Here is a 20,376-nt window from a genome sequence, read left to right as displayed (position 1 = left end):
TTTTTGTGTTTTTAATAGAGACAGGGTTTCGCCATGTTGGTCAGGCTGGTGTTGAACTCCTGACCTCAGGTGATCTGCCCACCTCGGCCTCCGAAAGTGCTGGAATTATAGGCATAAGCCACTGTGCCCGGCCAGAAGAGACAAGCTAATCTTAATTGGGAGAAATTTGGAAACCTCATAGAGGGCTCTTTGGGAAGCCTTCGGGCTCTAAAATGAGCAATCTCTAAAGAGTCTGTCAGGGCCCATGAGGACTCCAGGGGGACTTGAGAAGAAGTAAGATCAACTCTGGAGGCTCCAAGGTGCTGAGGAGGAAAGAGGCCAAGGAATAAGATGGAGGCTAGGAGAGTGGCTTAAAGGCTCCCACGGACAGATGACAGTCACAGTGCTTGGGCTTGGGGGAACTGGAAAACGGATTCTGGTCTTCCAGCGGGAGAGAGGTAGAGTGTGGCTCTGGGGATGTGTTCATGATTTTGTCCTCAGAGAGCAAGCTTGAGTTGAAAGAGTCACTGGGACAGGCATATTGAGTACACACGTGGCACAGAGCTACATATCAGGATTTCATTTAGTAAGAGCTAGCTGAAAAACGGATGGATGAACAAGTGGATGCATGAGGCTTTATGCCAAGCGTTGGGGTGAGGTAACATGGTCTCAATTGGCTCCAACACTGTCCAATCATAATTCTCTGTTCATCATGAGCCACTGCAACTAGCTCTTAGAAATGTTGAGATCTGTTTTCTTAAATAATTCCTGCTGAGAACATTTGTCAGTCAACCAGAAGGCTTGTACGAAGATACCGTGAGCTTCTTACAGTTAAGCCTTATAGGATAAAAAAAGAAGCCCAAGACAGAGTTCTGTTCTACAAAGGGCACACATCTATTCCCCTGTCCCCACACAAGTTTCTCCTCCTTGAGTTTTGTCTAATATTCTGTTAGGGCCAATGCTACAAAATCAGGGGCATCATATGTGAAATGAGCACAATGAATAATTGGTGAGGACAACAGAGAAGAGTCAATTTACGATGCGAGAAACGAACCTGACTGTAAATCAGGTGAAGGCAAATATCTTCTAGAGTTAAAAGCAGACAAGAAAATATGCAAAATTAAGGGGAAACCACTTCATCTTCATGACGTGTGCACCACACTCTCATTTGCACTGGGAGTGACGTGAACTCACCAGTTTATTTGCAAATGGACAAAGAGGAACCTGAAACACTTTCATTACCTTAAAAGAGAAATTTGCCGGCTAAAAGGAATGCTCCCCTGAAAGCTCATAATCTTAGTCAGCCTCTTCTATGTTCCCCAGGCCACTGCTTTGCTGAGTCATTCTACTATGCGGCCCCTCAGACACAAAGCCCGGCGGCCACCTGCCCACAGAGTCACAGAGGGTCAGCCAACTGCAAGCTCGGAACTTCAGGATCTTGCTTTTTGGGTTATTTTCACTACTGTAACTTTTTTGTCCTTAGGTAAAAGGATAATAATTGTGTAAAATTATGTCCTTAGGTTAAAAAGATCATGCCAGATGTTCAAATATGGATAAAATTAGCATGATCTTGGAATCTGAACAGAAAAGAAGCTGCTTTTAGCTGTTTTCAACTGTTTTTAGCTTTTCTGTCTAAACAGCTGTTTATTCTGTTTCACAAACTCTCTTAGCGGAATATTTAGGCAAAAAAGAAGAAAAAGAAGTTGCAGAATAATAGGTCTAATATAATCCCAGTTCTAGTCACGCATAAAAAAGTCTGAATGGTTTACAAAACCATTGAGAATGGTGATATAAGGGCTGTGACTATAGAGGAATCTCATTTTCTAAATTTTGTTTTTCTCCAATGTGTGAGAACTGGGATTACAGTATACCTATTATTGTGCAAAATGAATCATTAGTTTTTATGTATTACTCTTGCAATTAAAACTAACAAACATTGGATTTGAGAGATGACCAGGCACTAGGATACACTTTGCATGGGAAGTTTTCCTAGTGGAGAAATATCTTCTTAGTTAAAGTGTTTATACTCTCTTCTATAATCATTTAGTCTCATTTCCTTCTTGTTTTGGTTTTTCCTACAGATGAAGAAAGTGGTCAGCATCTTCTCCAGATCAGAAAAATTGCATTTGTTTTCCCTTTTTATTGTGAAGTTTCAAACATATACAAAGTTAGCAGAAATTATTAAATGATTGCCTCTTGGCCTTTTGGCTAAGCTCAAGGGTAAAAAATTATTAAATGAGCAATTAAAAACACTTTTGAAACAAAATAAAAAATAAAAAATCTAAGTAAAGGAATATAAGATATTGAATAAATAATGAGCTAAAAATTATAAACCTAAAAAAATACAGTAACTGAAATACTCAACAGATAGCCTCAAAAGTGGTTTGGAGCAACAAAGAGTGAATCCTCAAACTTAAAGACAGATAATTAGAAATTTCTCAGTGTAAACAATATAGAGAAAACAGGCTAGAAAAAAAATGGTTTGAGAGATCTATGGATGATAACAAAAAATCTAGCTTTTGTATCATCAGGGTCCTAGAAGTAAGGAGAAAAACTGTTCAACTGAAAAAAATAATCAAATAAATAATGGCTAAAATGTCCCCAAATTTGACAAAAGATATTAAACCCACGGATTCAAAAAGAATAAAGTAGAATAAATCCCAAATAGGATAAATTCAAAGAAATCCATACCAAGACAAATCATATTCAAATTTCTGAAAACTAAAGATGGAAAAAGGTCTTAAGAGAGGTTAAGAAGAAACACTACATTACTTGTAAAACTTAAGCCAGAAAGAAGTGGCACAGCATTTTATAAGTAGTGATTAAAAAAAAAAAGGTCAATTCTGAATGCTCTATCTAGTAAGACTGTTCCTGGTATATCAGTTTAATTCTGATGCTTGCTGTGTCTTCAAGCTTTTTTTTTTTTTTTTTTTTGTCTTTTAGCGTGCCTTGTAATTGTTTTTTAATAGCCAGATATGAGATACTGGATAAAAGGAACTGCAGAAAGTAGGTCTTTAGTAATGTGGTAGTGAGGTGTTGATGGCAGCAGCGCTGCCATCGTGCCAGCTGCAGCAGAGAGTCACAGCTGGGGCTCCACACTCCTAGGAGCCTGGAAGCCGGGACAAGCTGGAGACCCGCCCTTCTGAGTTGGTGCAGCAGCGCCCCAGGTGCCGATGCAGCCGCCCAAACCACGGCTGTCGACCCAGGCCTCCCACTTTATGGAACAGGCAGCATCCTCACCCTCCTGGGTGCAGCTGCAGCTGCAGACCCAGGCCTCCTGCTCCATGGAGCAGGCAGGAATCCTGCCTTCCTGAGTAAGGCTGCAGCCGCTCAAGCTGTGGCTGCCGATCAGAGCCTCCCTGTGCTCCTGCAGGTGCCAAGAGCAGGGAGGATCCCTGCCCGTTCTGGTGCAGGTGCAACCACCAGATCCGCAGGTGTAGACCTGGGCCTCTGCTACACCAAGCCAGCAGGAGCCAAGGAGAAGCAGGAACTCCACCCCTTCTGAGTTGGCAGGACGGGAGCTCCGGGTGCAGCTGCAACCACCTTCCCCGGTGCAAGACCCAGGTGTCTCTGCAACCTACACCCTTAGGGGCCAAGGAAGGCCCCCTGACCCCAGTACCCGCAAGCCCACAGGTGTCTTCTCCAGCTGCCTGGCCTCTCACTGCTCCCGGCACAGGCTCCCATATCACAGCAGGGTTGGAGCCAAGCTCGGGTGCTATCACAGTTTGGCACAGTCTGCACACACTCGGATCAGTGCTGGCAAGCCAGTGCCCTGCTGCCCCAGCCCCCTCCAGAATTTGGGTACCAATGAGAGTAGCAGGGAAAGCAGAGGGGAGCTCTGAGGACTGCTCGGTGCTGGCCTGCAGGTGCCTCTTGGTGCCAACAGCCAGGGGGCCAGGGACAGCAGAAGGCAGACAGGCTCCTGGGTGGAAGTGGATGGGTTGTCAGTAAGATCCCACCCTCAGGCAAGGGAGGGCCTGAAGGCTGGGGTCAGGCTGCCAGACCAGCAGAATGGAGTGGGGACTTGTGGTGCCTTTTTGGGACCGCCCATGGCCCTCCATGAACCAATCAGCAGGCACTTCCTCCCTCTGAGGTCCAAAAAAGCCCCAGACTCAGTCAGAGCAGGGCAGAGGACGTAAGACGGAGGACAGATGGCCCACTGCAGAGAGGAACTACCCTCTCTTCTGAGAGCTTCAGAGACCTGCAGAGACACAGGGACTACCAGCTTCAGAGAGAAGCAACTTTCTCTAGGGCCTCCTTTCTGGTGAGAGCAGCAGATGTCAGGATGATGACCAGTAGCAGACAGGTGCTACCCTCTCCAGGGCCTCCTCTCTGCTTGAGAGCTGAGCACTCAATGGGAAGATCTGCTTACAGAGAAGATGATCTGCCTACAGAGAGGAGCTACCCACTGAGGGTTTCCTCTGAGCTGTTCTAACACTTAGTAAAGCTCTTCTTTGTCTTGTTTACCCTTCACTTGTTTGCACACCTCATTCTTCTAGATGCAAGACAAGAACTAAGGCAAAGATGCCACCAGCCGCAGAGGTTTCTGGCCAGAAAATCAGTACCCCAAAGATCCTGTAACAGTGTGGGAAGGAGCAAAGTGTTCTATAGTTTTATATCTCAGTCTTTTAGCGAGCCTGTGTCTCTAAACTGTGAACTTCAAACAGTGCTTCTCAATCCCCCAACATTCCCCTTAGGTGGGACAAGATGTCTAGAATGAACTGAAGTTGAGTATTTCTCTTCCCCTATGTAGAAGGCAAAGGCATGCTGGAGTATGCTATTTCCTTTCTTCCAGGTTGGTTAGGCTCTGATAAAATCCCAATAGTTTAGGCTCTGGTAAAGTAATTTACCTTGAGGCCAGGCCTTTTTGACTAGAAGAGGATGCTCTGACTTACTTCAAATAGTTGCTCCTCCCTCTCCTCACCAGAAGTACAAGATTTTTTTTTTTTCTTTTTTTCTGATATTTACTGTGAGAACCTAGTTGAACTCCTGAAACCAGAACTCCCAAAAGTGTGGGGCCCTCCTTTGAATGGGTCCCTCTGGAGTGTTTAACTCTCATACTTTCTCTGAATGCCCAGCAATTCATCAATTACAGTTCAGATTTTTCTACCCCATACTGGTTCCCACAAAGGTTTCTGCTCATGGGTTTCTGCTCCAGTAAGTTGTGATTCTAAGTATTTTCTTGTCAATCTTTCCAATTTAAGGGGCAGTGAACCTCACTTCTCTGATGGGTCTAAGAAGAGTTATTAATTAATCAGTTTGTTCAGGCTTTTATTTGTTGTTAGGATGTAGTGACAACTTCCAAGCTCCTTACATACTGGATTGCAAACCAGAAGTCAAACTATTCTTTAGAAATGAAGGAAAAGTAAAGTCATTTTCAGATGACAGGAAACTAGAAGAATATGTCACCAGAAGACTTGCCCTTAAGGAATGACTAAAGCAAGTGCTCAAAACAGAAAGGAAATAATAACAAAAGACTTCAGGACCTCAGGAAGAAAGAAAGAAAAGTGGATATGACCATAAAATATAATGAATTGTTTAAACAAAAGTAGTAACAATGTAGCATGATGTTAACATATATGTAAGTAAAATGAATGACAACAATAATATAAAGGTCAGAAGGGGAGAAATGGAAGTATACTGTTGTAAGCTTCTTATGCTGTATGCGAACTGGTATAATATCATTTGAAGGTAGGCTATAATAAGTTAAAGATGTGTTCTGTTAACCCTAAGAACTATGAAAATAACACAATAACAGAGTTATAGCAAATAAGACAACAAAAGATATAAAGTTGTATCATAAAAATAGTCTGAAAAAAGTCAGAGAAAAAAGAGCAAAAACATATGGGATAAATTGAAGAAAAAACAGTAAGATGACAGGAATTAAACCTAACAACATCAATAACTACATTAAATGTAAATGGCCTAAACAACAGCAGTAAAAGCAATTTGTCAAATCAGATTTTTTAAAATGCTAATCCAACTATGTGCTTTTTATCAACAAAAAAAAAATGCTCTTTAAAAGTAAAGACATAACTATGATAAAGAAAAGGATGGGAAAAAGATACAATGTAAACACTAACAAAGAATCTAGATTGGCTATATTAATATAAAAGTGGATTTCAAGCAAAGAATATTATTGAGCATAAAGAAGAACATTTAAAAATGTTAAAGGGATCAATTTGTCAAGACCATAATAATCCTAAAGGTTTATGCACCTAATAACAGAACTCCAAAGTACATAAAACAGAAATTGATAAAACTATAAGGAGAAATTAACAAATACAGATACATATTAGATATTTTAATACCTCTCTCTCAATAATTGATAGAATGAGTAAACAAAAAGATCACCAAGGATATAGATGACTTGAACAACACTACTAATAAAATGTACCTACCTGGCATTTATAGAACATGTCATGCAGAAATAGCAGAATACACATTGTTTACAAGAGCACGTGAAACATTTTTCCAGATATATTCTATATTCTGAGCCATAAACAATGCATAATAAATTTAAAAGGATTCAAGTTAAACAAAGTATGTTTTCTGAACAATCTGGAATTAAAATAGAAATCATTAGCAGAAATCTATCTGGAAAATTCCCAAAGGTTTGGAAACAAAGTAACATATTTGTCAATAATCAGGGGTAAAATAAGAAATCAAAAGGAAAATTAGAAAATATCTTGAAAAATAATCAAATGAGAACACAATACAGCAACACTAGCGGAATGCCACTTCAGCAATATGTAGAAGGAAATATATAGCACTAGATTTCTACTTTAGAAAAAATAAAAGATCTGAAGCCAATGACTTCATCTTCCACTTCAAAAATTAGAAAAGAAGAACAAATTGAGCCAAAGCAAGCATTAAAAGGAAAATAATAAAGATCAGAATGAAAAATCAAGAAAATAGAAGACAGAAAACAATAGAAAAAAATCAATAAAACCAAAAGCTAGTTCTTCAAATAGATCAATAAAATTTAAAAACCTCTAGGTACATTGATTTAAAAAACTACTTAAGACACAAATTAATCAATATTAGGAATTATAGAGGTAAGATCACTCAGATTCTACAGATATTAAAAGGATAATAAGGAAGTATTATGAACTTTATGCCTATACATTTTTAAACTTAGATAAAATGGATAAATTCCTAGCGAGGCACAACCTACCAGAGCCCACTCAAAAAGAAATAAAGAACCTGGACAATCCTCTATTTATGGAATAAATTGAATGTTTAGTTTAAAATGTATGCATGAAGAAAATTACAGGTTGACATGGCTTCACTAGTGAACTCTACCAAACATTAAGAGAAGAAAGAATAACAATCCTTACAAACGTTTTCTGAAAATTAAAGAGACGAGAATAATTCCAAATTATTTCATGAACCTATTATTTCTCTGATTGTAAAGCGAAACAAAGAAAACTACAGATGAATAACTAACTCTCATGAACATAAATGCAACATTTCTAAAGAAATTTAGCAAATCTAATCCAACAATATGTAAAAAGGATAAAACATGGTGAACAAGAAGGGTTTATCCCGGGAATGCATTGATTGGTTTTGATATTCAAAACCTAATCAATGTAAATCACTAACACTACAAATAAAAGCAATATGATCATCTAAATAGATGTAGAAAAAAAAGTTTGAAAAAACCCAACACCCATTCCTGATTAAAAATGATTAGAAAACTAGGAACAGAAGAGCATTTCTTCCACCAATTGAACAATTGAAGGGTAGCTATGAAAAACCTACAGCTAATATCATATTTCATGATAAAAGATGGAATTTTCTTACACTAAATTCAAGAACCAGGGAAAAGTGTCTGCGCTCACCACTCTATTTAACAGTGCTGGAAATATCAGCCAGCAAAACAGACCAAGAAAAATAAATAAATGAAATAGACTGGAAAGATTCATAGTTGGCACAATCATGTATATACAAAATCCTCAGGAATGTACACTTTAAATACTAGAATTCAAAAGTAAGTTTAGCAACTGTATTAGTTAGTTTTCATGCTGCTGATAAACACATACCTGAGACTGGACAATTTACAAAAGAAAGAGGTTTATTGGACTTATAGTTCCACATGGCTGAGGAGGCCTCAAAATCATGGCGGAAGGCAAGGAGGAGCAAGTCCCATCTTACGTGGATGGCAACAGGCAAAGAGAGAGCTTGTGCAGAGAAACTCCTGTTTTTAAAACCATCAGATCTCGTGACACCCATCCACTGTCAGGAGAACAGCATAGGAAAGACCCACCCCCATGATTGTCTCCCACAAGGTCCCTCCCACACCATGTGGGAATTATGGGAGCTACAAGATGAGATTTGTGTGGGGACACAGAGCCAAACCACATCAGCAACAGGTCAGAACACAGAAAAAATGTAAAATATCACTGTATTTCTATGTATTAGTAGTGAACTGTCAGATGTTAAAATTCAATTTCTTACAATGGCATCAAAAATATGAAATACTGGCCAGGTGTGACAGCTCACGCCTGTAATCCCAATGCTTTGGAAGGCTGAGGTGGGTGGATCACTTTGAGGCCAGGAGTTCAAGACCATCCTGGGCAACATGGCAAAACCTCGTCTCTAATAAAAATACAAAAAATTAGCTGGGCACGATGGCCTGCGCCTGTAATCTCAGCTACTTGAGAGGCTGAGACACAAGAATCACTTGAACCCAGGAGGCAGAGTTTGCAGTGAGCCGAGATCACACCACCGCACTCCAGCCTGGGGAACAAACTGAGACTCTGTCTCAAAAACAAAAACAAAAACAAAACTTATGGGTAAATCTGACAAAATATGTGTAAGACCTATACACTAAAAATTACAAAACATTGCTGATATAAATTAAAGAAGACCTAAATAATCGGAGAGATATACTTTGTTTAAAGGTCAGAAGACTCGGTATTGCTAAAATGAGAACTCTTCCCAATGCAGTGCTAATCAAATTCTAGCAGGCTCTTTGTAGAAATTGAAAAGCAGATTTGAAATTCATATGGAAGTGCAAAAAAAACCCAAAAGAGCCAATATAACTTTGAAAAAGAGAAAAGTTGAAGTTCTAAAACTATCTGCTTTCAAGATTTATTATAAAGCTACAGGTGATCAAAATATTCTAGTACTAGTAGCAAGATAGAGGAAAAGATCAATGAACCAAATAGAAAGTCCAGAAATAGACACACACACTCAAAAATATGGACAACTGATTTTGGACAATAGTGCAAAAGCAATTCAATGAAGAAAGGATAGCCTTTTCAACAAACAGTACTGGAAAAGTTAGATTCCTGTATGCAGAAACAGACAAAAACAATGAAATTGAATGCAAATGTGCATCATATAAAAAGAAGTGATTCAAATGGATTGCGGATCTCAATGAAAAATCTAAAACTATAAACCTTTAGAAGAAAGCATAAAAGAAAATCTTAATGACCTTGGGTAAGGCAGAGTTTTTAGATATGACACCAAATACACAATCCATAAAAAATAAATTGATAAATTAGACTTTATCAAAATTTTCATTCTTTGAGAGATACTATGAAGAAATTGAAAAAGTAAGCCACAGATTGGGAGAAGATGTTTGCCAAGAATGCATCTTATAATGCACTTATACCCAGAATATATGAAGAATAGTTAGAACTCAATAATAAGAAAATAGCCCCATTAAAAATAAAATAGAGAAAGGATTTCAACAGACATTTCCCCAAAGAAGATATATGGATGGCAGTAAGCACATGAAAAGATGTCAGCATCATTAGGGAAGTTCAAATTAAAACAACCATGTGATACTGCTACATATATTTTAGAATTGCTAAAATTAAGAAGACTGACCATATGGGGTGAGGATATGGAGGAAATGAAATTCTCATACAATGCTATTGGTAATGCAAAATCAAACAACCACTTTGAAAAACAGATTAGAGTTTTGTAAAAAGTTAAACATGCACCTACCACATGTCCCAGCCTCTCAATTCTACCAGAAAAGAAAGCAGATATCCATACAGAGACTTGCACACAAATGTTCATGGTACCTTTATTGGTAAATAGCCCCAAACTGGAAACAACTACAAAGTTCATCAACAGATGAATGGATAAACAAATTGTTGTATATCCATACAATGGACTATTACTCAATAAAAAAGAGAAAAAAGAAAATAATAATAATAGATAATCATAACATGGATGAATCTCAAAAATAATTATATTGAGTAAAAGAAACCAGTCAAAAAAGACTATATACTGTTTATTCCATTTTAATAACACTATAGAAAATGAAAATCTTTGGTGATATAAAACAAACTAGTAGTGAGGAAGAGAGGCCTGGGAGGGAAATTACAAAGGTACGTGAAGCAACTTTTGGGAGTGATAGAAATATTTACTATATTGATTGTTATGATGGTTTCATGGACATACACATATACAAAAACATGTTCTACACTTCAGATATGTGGAATTTTTGTAGGTTACTTACACAGCAATAAGTCTGCTCAAAAAAGTAAGTCAAGCAATGGAGGGTACCAAGATTTTACTTGCATATGACTGTTCTCTATCTAGCCTGCAAACAGGTGCACACAAAAGCTACATCTTTAACTGGAGCTTGCCAGGCAACACCTCTGCAACATTATGCAAATCACTGTGAGAAAGAGACAATAATTATGTTAAAAACCACCAAAATATGTTTGTTTCCACACACTTTTTTTTTTAATTCCCAGATCTGGGCTGTCTACAGTATGTGCCTGCCAGTTAACTTAACTTGGGGCTTTTCACTTTGGTTTAAAGAATCTGAAATTGAGCTCTGCCCAAGTTAAGTGCATGTGGTGATTCATGTGCATGGAAAGTACCTTGGGCTGACCACAAACTAGAGTTCCCTACAACTACATCAATGTCAAAACTAACCGCTGTCTCCTAGGTTGTTTGTTTAAAAAAAATCCCATGGTCTTCAATTTGATCATTTAAAAATAATCTACAAGGTATACTTCTTTTCTGTTCTTGTTATTTCCTAACTTTTAAGGTTTCTATTTTTGCACCCTGTAGATCTTATTCTCACTAGAGAATAATTTCTACATTATGCTCAGGCTCTTCTGAGCTGTGAAGGGGCCCAGATTTAGGGGCTGTTCTTGACATCCTGAATGTGCCAGGACAAGTTGTTAAGGTGGTCCTGCCAGGACACAGCCATCAAAAGCAGCAATCTGCTTCTTGCCAGAAAATCTTGTGCCTCTGCAGAGCCTTTTCCAGAATGAACCACACCATGCTGAGGTAGGGTAGAAGGGACAGGACACCAATAGGCCTGGGTGTTCTAGGACAATAGGCCTAGAACTTCTCATCAGCTCCTGTTTCTTTTTATCTCTAGAAAGAGAGAAAGAGACCACCTACTGCATTTCTGTTCCTTGCTGAAAAGGACACTCTGTCAGAGAATCTTCTAGCAAACTTCAAAGAGCAAAATCACCCTTTGTTATGGATAAAGTCCAGAGAGCTTCAGCAGCTAACATTCCCTGGACAGGGTACAGCAAGGATTTGAACCTAGGCCAGTCTGGCCAGAACATCCACAAGCTTTCCTTAACTCAGTGGGCTATCTCCCCAAGACTAGGCCACTACTGCTTTGTAATCACCTTTGTAGCCACCAGTGGATTTTGCTCATCAGTATTTTCCAGGTAATTGATACTTTAGATGTTCAGCTGCAAGACGTATGCAGTTTTCATTGACATCTTTTGGAGAAACTGACAAACCTAGACTTGACTTAATGCATTTGGGACCTTCCAAGATGTTATATAACTCTAGATAGAAGGCTGGGCCTCCACAATGTCAGGAACGTTGCATTCTTATTTCGCCATAGATAAACCCATTTGTCCACAAAGTCAAGGAGTCAGGCAGAGGCTCTTGCCATAGGGCTTTTTAGGATGGAGTAACACGCTTGGACTTCGCTCTGTGACAGGGTTTTGCATAGGGAGTGGTATGACCAGATCCCTCAAGAAAGAAAGCTTAGAGACCAGGCCAGAGTCCACTGCAGTAGCCCAGTCAAGAGAGGATGGTGACTTGAACTTTAGTAGAGCCAGTTAAAATGAAAGAAATTGACACATTCAGAAATGGTTTTAGAGGTAGAGTCAAACTGGACCTGATAAAGAACTAGAGAAATGGAGTGAGGATAAAGAGAAGAACCGTGACTGAGTCGGAAGATTTTGTCTTGAGAAACTTAAGAACTCAAGACAGAGTAAAATAAAATCACGTGGGAAAAATCTCCCACTTTGTTTTGGACAACTTTGAAGTGAAATGCCTGTTAAGTCTAAGTGGGGTAGGCCATGGCGTACATGAGTGCAGGCTCAGGATGGATGCAGCCATCAGTTGTGAGCAAATAGAACTTAAAGCCAGGAGAGAAGAAGGGGTCACTAAGAGAGACAGTGTGGCATAGAGAAGAAAAGAGGTGGGAGATGACCCCTGGGCAGAAAAGTCCTTAGAGCAGAGGCAACAGGCATGACCAAGAAGACTAAGAAAGAACATTCAGTACAGCAGAAGGAGAGCAAAGAGTGTGTGGTGTCCTAGAAGCAAAGAGAATAAAGGGCTTCAGGAAGGGGCAGTCGAGTGTGTCAAATAAGATAAAGACAGACAAGTCCCCTGGATTGGGTAGGAATAAATAACAGCAGGCTGTCATACAAATGGTTCCATCTACACCGTCTAAAAGAATATTGTTTATTCTCCATACATTTAATAAACACCTGCCATATGTCAGGTATCCTTTCAAGCACTGAAATGCAGAGATTCATAAAACATGGTCTCTGCTCTGGAGGAGCTCACAGTGGTGAGAAGGAAACAGGCAATAGCGAGTGTTTTCATTGCATTTTTGACCCCATTGACCTTGCAACAGCCCCATGCATCAGTTATTGCCATTATACCATTTTACCAATAAGGAAACTGTGACAGGGAGGGGTCAAGCACCTTGGGTATTTGACAGCAAAACCAAGTCTTGGTGGTAACATAAAATTTCCAAGTAGTAATTCACAAAGGTGACTGGGAAATGGAAATGACCAGAAATCTTTGCACTATGAGAACAAGTTCATCTGAAATACAGATGGACTTAGGATGACGCTGATACCTTCTTGTCCAGGTGGTATAGCTCCAGACCAAATGTCTGCTGCCACCTACCCAACAACTTGTTGGGTAAAAATGGCTACCCCTATAGTCAAATGATTTTTGACAAAGGTGCCAAACAGTTAGATGGGAAAAAGGAAGTTCTTTTCAATAAATGTTGCTGGAGCAACTAGATATCCATATAGAGAAAAAATCTTGACCACCTACCTCACACCAAACACTAATATTAACTCGAGATGGATCATAAACCTAAGTCTGAAAACTAATAGTAAAGTTCTTCCGGAAGAGAACATGGGAGAATGTCTTCATGATGTTCAGGTAGCAAAGATATTTTAAGACACAAAGATGCAATAAGCATAAAATTTGTAAAGAGGTGACTGAGGCTTCATCAAAATTGAAATTTATGTTTGTTAAAAGACATCATGAATAAAGGGAAAAGGGCAGCCACAGACCAGGAGAAACTCTTTACTGTACATATACCTAACTGAAGCTCAAATTCAGATTATATGAAGAACTCCTTCATACTGATACCCAGGGTCTTGATTGCATGCCCCTAAATCAATGGATTCTTCCTTTTTGAAATGAATTCCTGCAAGGATCCAGCCTTTGTGAAGCCATGTAAGTAGAGGCAGAAGTAGTTTCAGCTTTGGAAAGGGCCACTCTGCTGGGGAGAGTGTCCCTGACTGGCCGAGAGAAGATGTTCTTGCAGTCAGTGCTGATTCCAGGGGGATATAGAATTTGGGGCCTGGGAATTTTTAAAAATGAAAGCCAGTTAATAGTTTTATTTTACTTTTAACATGACAGACAGGAGAACAACCAGGAGGACTCCAGGCTTACCCTGACATTTTTGTCAAGTATTTTAGGGTTCTCCAGAGAGCCAGAATCAAAAGATGTGTGTATATACAGTCATGTGTTGCTTAACAACAGGGATACATTCTGCGAAACGTGTCCTTAGGCAATTTCATCGTTGCGGAAATATCATAGGGTGTATTTGCACACACCTAGATGGCATAGCCTACCACACACCTGGACTATGTGGTATAGCCTGTCACTCCTAGGCTTTGTACAGCATGCTACTATACTGAATACTGTAGGCAGTTATAACTCAATGGTAGGTATATATGTCTATGTAGACATGTCTAACATAGAAAAGGTACAGTAACAATACAGTATAAAGAGTAAACATTGCACACTTGTATAGGGCACTTCCAGTCAATGGAGCTTGTAGAACTGGAAGTTGCTCTGGGTGAGTCCGTGAGTGACGGGGACATTACACTGTGCACTTAACGCTACGCTAAATTTAAAAAAAAATTTTTTTAAATAAGTTAGCCTTAGCTTACTCTTTTTTACTTCATAAACTTTAAACTTCTTTTTAACACTTTAACTCTTTTGTAATAACACTTAGCTTAAAACAAAAACACACTGTAAAGCTCTACAAAAAGCTTGTCTTTCTCTATATCCCTATTCTGTAAGTTTTTTTCTATTTAAAATTTTTTTCTTCTTAATTTTTAAACTTTTTTGTTGAAGACTAAGACACAAACACACATTAGCATAGGCCTACACAGGGTCAGGATCGTCAATATCAGTATCTTCCACCTCCACATTTCATCCCACTGGAAGGTCTTCAGGGATAATAACATGCATGGGGCTGTCATCTCCTGTGATAGCAATGCCTTTTTCTGGAACATGGCCTGAAGGACCTGACTGAGGATCTTCTTGAGGAGGTGTCGCTCTTTTCAGAAATATGTCCATAGCAGTTTTCTTGGTTCTTTCTTTTTTTCATCACAGATATGTTTGTAAGCAGATAATGCAACATGAACATTCCTCTCTATTAATAAAAACCTTTCAGTGGTCACTTTCAAACTTCAGAGGTCACTTTCAAACTTTTTAAAGAAAAAAAAACTTTTTAAAGAAAAACAAGCAAAAGCTTCTGCCAAATGCTTCACTGTGAATTTTCTCAGGGGTTTCTTCTTTTCTTCTCCTGCAGTTTCTTTTCTCTTGCCTCTTCTTCAGCTATGGGTTCTGGTTCCAGTTCCAAAAACTCATTAGTCAGTTTCTCAGGAACCATTGTTTGCTGTCTCAACCACAGCCTTGTTGGGTAATATGTTGTCCTGTGACATTACGATGGCTATGAAATCACTAGGTGATAGGAATTTTGTTATATAATAATATATATTATATTATATATAATTATATATAATACATAATGTAATATATTATATATAATATATAATAAATAATGTTATATATTATATATAATATATAATAATGTATATAATATATAATTATGTAATATATAATATATATCATATATATTATATATTTATATTATATATAATGTAATATATTATATAATAATATATAATAATATATTACATTATAATGACATATAATATATAATATATGATGATATATTATGACATATATATGATTATATATTAAATGACATATAATATATAATATATGATTATATATTTCATGACATATAATATATAATATATGATTATATATTTCATGACATATAATATACAATATATGATTATATATTTCATGACATAATATATAATATGATTATATATTATATGACATAATATATAATATATATTAAAGGACATATATCATTATATATTATAATGACATATATACATCATATATAATGACATATAATATATAATGACATATAATATATAATATATCATATATTATATAGAATATATTATATATAATAATATATAATATAATTATATTATATATTATAATATATAATAATACATTATATTACTCTATTATAATCTCATGAGACCACCATTATATATGTGATCTATTATTGACCAAAACTTTGTTATGCAGTGTGTGACTGTATATATAGGTATATGAAGAAGTTGATATTAAGGAATTGGTTCACATAATTATGGAGGCTGACAAGTCCAAAATCTGCAGGTTGGGCTGGCAACCTGGAGACCCAGGAAGAGTCAATGTTGCAGTTCAAGCCTGAAGGCCATAGGCTGCCGAATCCACTCTTGCTTAGTCTTTTGTTTTATTCAGTCTTTCAACTGATTGGATGAGGTCCATCCTCATTATGAGGGTGATCTGCTTTACTCAAAGCCCATCCATTTAAATGTAAAAATCTCATCCAAGAACACCTACAGAAACGTCTGGAATAATGTTTGGCCACATGTCTAGACACTGTAGCCCAGCCAAAATGATGCTTAAAATGAACCATCACACCAATTGTGCTAGTGACCCGTACCTACCAAGGCGAGACATGATCAGAGACTGAGCAATTTTCACAGTTTGGACACAGCTATGAGCAACACAGCAGTGATTCAGCAAGTTCACAATAGTTTTACCAGGCAGCCAATTGAAGCAGATGGCAGTTATTAGGAAAGACACTTCTCATTTTTGTGAGATGTGCTCCTGTGGCTGAAAGATTGTGTGAATGAGGTAGATTGAGGGAAGAGCCAATTGATTTAGACTGCTGCAATCAAGACAACTGGATAGTCTAGTGATGCCAGCTCAGAAAAAGAACAGTAAAGTATAGTGAAAACAAAATTCTATTTAACCTGGTTCTAGCAGAGCACCAGCAAGTAAGGGAAAAAAAAAAAAAAAAAACCACAGCTGCAAAGAAAACTCAAGATGCCCCATAGAGAGGGTACTTTGGGATCTGATGCATGCTTGCTGATGGCACCCATCCGTCCTGTGTCTGCAGGACACCTAGCAGTGTTCCTCACCTGCACTGTAGGTGTCTAATGCATGCTAAGTAAAAGTGATATTAAGAGCTGCTTGCCAAATTCCATTTCACATTGTATCTCAGAATTTCTTTTAGTTTTTCTAGAAATGTAACTACTATAATGGACCTTAAAAAGGCACAAATGGGGCCAGGTGCTGTGGCTCACACCTGTAATCCCAGCGTTTTGGGAGGCCGAGGTGGGTGGATCACTTGAGGTCAGAAGTTTGAGACCAGCCTAGTGAACACGAAGAAATCCTGTCTAAAACTACAAAAATTAGCTGGAGTTGGTGGTAGGCACCTGTAATCCCAGCTACTCAGGAGGCTGAGGAAGGAGAATCACTTGAACCTGGGAGGCAGAGGCTGAAGTGAGCTGAGATCACACTAATGCACTCCAGCCTGGGCAACAGAGAGAGACTCCATCTCAAAAAAAAAAAAAAAAAAAAGCACAAACAGTATTCTGTATCTGAAAATTGTTTGGATTAACTTTTGATCTTTTGCCTGGTTAAAGAATTAAAATTCTTATCTCAGATCATGCTTAAACTATACCTTATTTCTTCTCATCACAATAGAATAAATTAGTGTCATTTCTGATACTTGATTGCCTCAAGGATATTTTAACACAATTTTGTTTCTTGTCTTTTGTACCACTCATTTGAAAACTTATGGTCTTAATGCAAATAATCTGATAGTAATAAAAGTATAACCCCTAGTAATTTCCATATTGCTGCCTCGAGAAAAGTTAAAGACATCCCAATTTATTCTGGCAAGAAAAAAATTTTTAATAAGCAAAAGCCTTGTCTGACCAAGTGCTTCACAAAAGAGGATATCTAACTGGCCAATAAGCAGATGAAAATGTTCTCAAACCATTATTTATCAAGGAAATGTAAATTAAAACCACAACAAGATACCATAACACACGCACTTAAGTGTCTAAAAAGACTGACAATACCAAATGTTGGCAAGTAGACAGAGCAAATGGAGCTCTCACTGCTGGTAGAAATGCAAAATGATATAGTGACATTGGACAAATGTTTGGGATTTTCTAGCAAAATTAAACACTCACCTCTCAGATCACCCAGGAATTCTACCCCTAGGTTTTTATCAAGTAGAAGTAAGTGCAAATATCCATCAAAATACTCATAAGCTTTATTTGTAATAGCTAAAAACAGACACAACTCAAATACCTATTAAATGTTTATCCAGACACAATCCAAATACAATACAGTCATGCTCTGCACAATCATGGTCCCATGAAATTATAATGGAATGAAAACTTCCTATCACCCAAGTGCACACTGTTTATAAAGTCTACAGTGGTGTACAATAACATCCTAGGCTTTCACATTCACTCACCACTCACTCACTGACTCACCAGAGCAACTTCCAGTCCTGCAAGCTCCATTCATGGTAAGTGCCCTGTACAAGCGTACCATTTTTATCTTTTATACCATATTTTTACCGTACCTTTTTAAATTTTTAGGTATGTTTAGATACACGAATACTTACCATTGTGTTACAATTGCCAACAGTAGTCAGTACAATAACATGTGGCAAATGTTTGCAGCCCAGGAGCAGTAGGCCATACAGCCTGGGTGTGCAGTAGGCTGCAAAATGTAGAATTGTGTAAGTACACTCTATGATGTTCACACAACACAAAATTACCAAATGATGCATTTCTCAGAATGTGTCCACATCATAATGTGACGTGGGACTGTCACTGTCTAGACATACAATGAAAAACTACTCAGCAACGAAAAAGAACAAACTGCTGACACACAAACTTGGATGAATCTCAAAAACATTCTGGGTGAAAGAAACTACTCAAAAAGAATGTTTACTGTGTGATTCTATTTTTGTGTTTAAGAGCAGGTAAAATTAACCTGTGATGATAGACGTCAGAGTTATGGTTACCCCTGAGGAGGGGAGTTTACGAGATGGGACAGGAGGGGACTCTCTCCTTCTCTAGGGTGACAGAAATGCTCTGGATCCTAGAGTGGGTGATGGTTGCATGGGGTCATATAAAAATAAAACTTGCTTTTTACATACAGATTTTATTCTATGTAACATATATCTCAATTTTTAAACTGCAGAACCAAATAAAGATGGAGAGCAGGGAGCTGTGCTTTTTCCATTTTTCTCCCAGGTGCCGGAAATGAGCACTTCTGGAGGGGCTGAGGCTACAGGAGGTTAGAGAACTCCTGCAGGTCCAAAGACATCTTAGAACCAAGCTCTGGCTGGTCTTCTCTCCAGCAGCTGGGAGGAGGGCCTCTCTCCACTTGACAGAGCAGCCCAGCCCCAGCTTGGCAGCCTACAAGCGAAAACAGCTTCTCTGTAGAAAGTTCTAGAACATCCACCCCCTCTTTCACAGTGTGGCTGGCTTCCTCCATCAGCCTCTACAGGTGTCAGAAGGCATCAATAGCACCCTAACCACAGCCCAAGGGACTCTCCATGCCTAGCCATAATTCAGCGGCACCAGGGTGACCCCTCAGTGGAGAGGCAGGCTTTCTTTGAGACTCTGAACATGGAACCAGGACCACTTGCCCCTGCCGTTCTTTCCAGGCAGACTGGGAGACAGTGGCATTGGGGACCATTCTTTCTTGGGCTACTCTGGGCCGGGCATCTAATAAAATGCTCTCTTTCCCATCCACTGATTCCTTAAGCCCCAGTGTAAGTCAGGTTTCTCACCCCAAGTGGAGGGGTCATCACACTAGGGGGCTGGGTTCCTGGGTTCAGATCCCTCCTTTCTTCCTCTGTCTTCTCCCCTATCTCTTCAGCTGTACTTTCTCCTGTGCTCACTGTATTCTCTAGATTCCTTTCTTGCCTCATCCTTACACTCTTGAGTTCAGAATAACTCCTGAACTTCTCTCTCCCAGGGTTCACACCAGTTGCCCAAAAAGAACTGTAATTGGGCCACTCCAGGACCAATCACCGTGGCAGGGGTATAGACTCTCTGATTGGCCAGCCAGGTGATGGGATCACCCTTGGCTGACAGTCCCACTGCCTGCAGCCAGGGAAGAACAGAGTCAAAAAGAAAGCAAAGCTACACATGCAGAGAGGTTACCAGTGTCCATCCAGACGCCCACTTCACAGACAGGCAGCCAAGGGCCGGGGCCCAGCTCTCGTAGCCCAAAGTGGTAGAACGGAGCTTTGAGACCAGCTGCCTGTCAGGGGTCAGGGTGCAGGAAGCGGAAACCCCCAGAAGCCTGTCTGTGTCTACAGGTGTCAGAAGGCATCTCAGTCGGCCTCCCACTTTCACATACGGGGACGAGCCCCGTGCTCTACAGCTTGTGGCACTCTCTCTCCACCGGGCCAGAAGCCACGGAGCAGACAGAGTCCCAGTTCTGACTCCTCCCGCTCTCCACAACCCACACTGCTATCACTGGCAGTCACAGTAGGAGGGTTTCTCTCTGTGCAAACAATGATACTGATCTGGCTCTTGCTAAAGTCAGGGGCAGACGTTCCCTTCTGGAGGGGCTGCACAGGAAGGATTTCCCTGCTGTGAGGGAAACACGGGGCTGGGAGAGGAGCCCTGACATCACACACAGGCCTCTGCTTGTCTTCACTCTCTGGAAAAT

Source organism: Macaca mulatta, chromosome 13 (genome assembly GCF_049350105.2).
Source record: "Macaca mulatta isolate MMU2019108-1 chromosome 13, T2T-MMU8v2.0, whole genome shotgun sequence".
NCBI classification, from domain to species: domain Eukaryota; kingdom Metazoa; phylum Chordata; class Mammalia; order Primates; family Cercopithecidae; genus Macaca; species Macaca mulatta.
This window is presented reverse-complemented; position numbering follows the sequence as displayed.